This window comes from Erinaceus europaeus, chromosome 5 (assembly GCF_950295315.1).
Source record: "Erinaceus europaeus chromosome 5, mEriEur2.1, whole genome shotgun sequence".
Classification (NCBI taxonomy): domain Eukaryota; kingdom Metazoa; phylum Chordata; class Mammalia; order Eulipotyphla; family Erinaceidae; genus Erinaceus; species Erinaceus europaeus.
Genome location: NC_080166.1, coordinates 51,334,977 through 51,339,311, shown reverse-complemented (window position 1 = coordinate 51,339,311; position 4,335 = coordinate 51,334,977).

The window sequence follows — 4,335 nt, the reverse complement described above, 5'->3', positions numbered from 1 at the left end:
GTCACTGTTCTCACTGAAGGCACAAGGGACCCAGTCATTACTATCTCAGGTCTCTGCTCTGAATTTCTCCTTCATTAACTCCCAAAGAATGGGCAAGTCCTTCTAAAATTCTTATATCTCTTCCTTTCATGCAAACCACACCCTCCTATTTTTTTCCTACTATCTCTCTGCTCCCAGCCAGTCTCACTCACTCAGCCTTCAGTCTTTCCTTCCACAGAATCTCCCTTTGTAGCTGCCTACCTTCCAAGTCTTCAACAGCCAACTTTATGTAGTGTACTTTCAACTCTATAGCCTGAAGCTCTTATCCCTACACTGAATCTCTAGGCCATTACAACGACCTGTTTGGAATTCACAGACAGAGAGAGAACCAGAGGACAGGCTGCTATGTGGAACATGATGAGACTTCCACACCAACCACTGTTTGGTCTTTGGTGAACCATGAGCATGAGTCCGATTAGCAATAATTGTAGTGTTTATCTCATAGATTTCCTTTATTTTATTTATTTTCATTTTTATTTTTCCCAGAGCACTGCTCAGATCTGGCTTATGGTAGTACACAGAATTAAACCTGGGACTTTGGAGTCTCACACATGAGAGTTTCTTTGCAGAGCCATTATCCTATCTCCCCTACTAACATAGACTTGCTAGTGAGAATTCAGTAACACAAAAATAGAATATTTGCATTTTAATGCAAATAAAGACAACAATGAGATACCTCACATCTGTGAGAATATCATATATCAGAAACAACAACAACAAATGCTGGAAAGGTTGTGGGGACAAAAGAACCCTCCTGCACTGCTGGTGGGAATGTCACTTGGTCCAGCCCCTGTGGAGAGCAGTCTGGAGAACCCTCACAAGGCTAGAAATGGACCTTCCTTATGACCCAGTAATTCCTCTCCTAGGGATATATTCCAAGCAATCAAACATACCTACCCCAAAAGATATACACCTATGTACACCTATGCTCATAGCAGCACAATTCAGTATAGCCAAAACCTGGAAATAACCCAGGTGTCCAACAACAGATGAGGAGAAGAGAAAGTAGTGGTATATACACACAGTGGAGTATTACTCTGCTATTAAGAATAATGAATCCACCTTCTTCAACCCATCTTGGATAGAGCTAGAAGGACTTATGTTGTGAGATAAGTCAGAAAGACAAAGACAAATATGGGATGATCCCACTCATAAACAGAAGTTGAGAAAGAAGAACAGAAATGGAAACACAAAGCAGAATTTGACTGGGTTTGGAGTATTGCATCAAAGTAAAAATCTCCGGGTGGGAGAGGGTAGATTTTCAGCTCTACTACAGGGGGTGCGGGTAGGAACACAGACCTTTGGTGACAAGAATGGTGTTAATATACACTCCTATTAACATATAGTCTTATAAACCACTATTTAATCAATATGAAAGGGGGAAATGGATTGAATGGCTCAAGCATTAAAACCATAGATTTCAGTTCTGAGTAAATATTCCTTTAATCTAAGCACTTAAGGTTTCAAATTTATAAACTGAATTCTAGCACTGGGCTTAAATTGTTAATGCATTTCTAACAATAACTTTTTTTGAACTATTAAATCATCTATAATCTTAGGCCTGGGAGACCAGAAGCAACCAGTCCTATCAGTGTATGTAAAATACAGTTATTTGTAAATAGCATTAAATGAAATAAATCATCATAAGATCTTGTATGATACATTAAATCCTAACCATGGGATTTTCAAAGTCAACCAAGTTCCCAAATAACTTGGTTACAATAATAATAACTGTCTATTGCCTTCTTAAACTCTAAGACAGCAGGAACCTTCTCCATTCTCTATAAGCCACATTTCTCCCAGTCCTGGAACCTCTGGGGGCTTTGCTCATTTTCCTTCATGCTTCTCTGAGATGCCAGTACTGAGCTGTCAACCCTAACCCTCCAGCTCCAATACTCTAAGACAATGATAAGAGTACTGGGGAGATTGCATAATGGTAACATAAAAGGCTTTTATGCTCAAGACTCCACTGCTTTAGGTTCCCATAATCCCCAGCACCACCATAAACCTGAACTGAGCAATGCTCTGGTCTCTCTGTCTCTATCTCTGTATCTCTATCCCTCTACCTCACTCATTAAAATAAAGTACATCAAATATTAAAAGAAATAAATAAATAATAAAATAACCAGTGGCCCTGGAGGCATGGCAGTGAATAGAAACTCTCAAGCATGACATCTGGAGTTCCATCAGGGGCATTACATGGACCTGAGTGATGCTTTAGTTGTGTGTGTGTGTGTGTGTGTGTTTGTGTGTGTGTGTGTGTGTGTGTGTGTGTGTGTGTCTCACTCTCTCATTCCCTCTATCATAAAATAGACAAACAAATAAACTCTGTTAGTCTGTCCTACTTAGTTCATCTGTGATTGTCTTCCTAGTTTATTTGTATTTTTAGAAATGCTGTCTTACAAGACTGTAGTTATAAGAGTGAAATTTCTTTTTATTTCTTTTTTTTTCCACAAGGATGACTGCTGGGGTTCAGTGCCTGCATGATAAACTCAATGCTCCCCTTGACCATTTTTCCCCTTTTTTATGTGGGTGTGGTTTTTAAAATTTTATTTGTGATTAATAATGGTTTACAAGATCATAAAATTACAGGTTATGGATCTATCTACACTGCACCCACCAGCAAAGTTCCATGCATAAAATAATCTTTAAAAAGTACTTAAGCTACCCAAGTTGACCAAGGACATGGGGCAGTAGGCAGACATGAGCAGACACACAGGAGACAACAGCTCTGCTCTAAGCCCTAACCACTGATTTCAACCTGCTGTCCACCCTCCACAGACTCCATCTCTGTGAAGAACCAAAAAAACTCAGTTACACCCTCCCTGGTTCAACTTACCCTCTAACAGCTGCTGTTCCTTTGCCAAAGCCCCTTGTTTTCTGTCAGCTGGGTACATCCCCCACCTGCAGCAACCACCCCTCAGCAAAACTTTCCAGCTTGGTCTGCAGCAGTGCCCCAGCCGCCAAGCTCCTGAGTGGAGCTCTAACCAACCAGGTGCTTGAGTGCCCTTTTTTCAATATTTCTCTTTTTGTTGACAATTTTTTTAATTTTTCAAGGAAAAACGTATAAGCCTTTAGAGAAATCTTCCTGAAAAGATTATTCTTTAATTCCTTAGAAAGTACAAAGTGTAAGGAATAATGAGAATACTCCAGAGGAACAGAAACAGAATTTTGCTTGACTTTCAAGTGAAGATGATACCCTGAAAATTGCTCTTCCCTAATCTTCTTCCTCTCCTGGCCCATGTATGGTTTTATCAGATCAGAACTCAAATCTTTCTTCTAGGACAGCTACTAGAGGGTTTTGCTCATATATGGCATAGAGATGATTAAAACACACTCTCTCAATCTCTCTCTCTCTCTCTCATTGTCTCCTTCCCTCTCTCTCCTCTTTCCTTCTCTTACTCCTCCCCTCAAACTTTGTGAGACTTCTGATGACTAAGGATAAGGAAGGAGAATACAGAATTTGTTGGAAGGTGTGGTAACTTATACTGACCATGTATAGTTGTGAAAGTAAACCACCGAAATGTTATAATCTTGTAAAAACACTGATCAATTACTAATAACAAGAGGGGGGGATCCTTCTGTACTCTATCTTACCAATAATGACTGAAGTTCAAGGGAGCTTAACTGACTTTTCCAAAATTATGTAGCCCTGGTGTAGCTCCAAGTTTGTTAGCAGATTTGTCTCCTAACAAAGCTAAGATCCAATGCTGTGGATTGGAAGTTGCATATATAATTATAGCCAGAAGAATAAGCAAGAATTTTTTAAGAAATGGAGAAGATATAATGCCAAGCTTCAATCCTTGTGCACAGTAACATGGGTGCGCAACCAGGCGTACCACCCCCCCCCCTCTTAAAATAGATCCTTAAATATTCACTGGTCCGGAGTCATAGCTAAATAAAAGATCATTCACTTTTCCCTGTATTCATTAAGTTCTGGCTGAATGTCTAGTACAGAAACTATTCCGGTGGAGTTGGTGTGTTGCACTAGAGTAAAAGACTCTGGGGTGGAAGGGGGAGGAGGGGTCAGGGCCTGGAACAGGATGGCAGAGGACCTATGGGGGTTGTATTGTTAAGTGGAAAATTGGGAAATGTTATGCATGTACAAACTATTGTATTTTACTGTTGATTATGAAATGTTAATCCTCCAAGAAAGAAAAAACAACTATTCCAGGTGTTAAGGATATATTAGAGTATAAAACAGACTAATTTCCTGTTTGTGAAGAATTTACTAGAATTAAACATTGCTTTTGTAATCTTGCAATATCTGAAAACTCAGAGACTTCCAATAACATT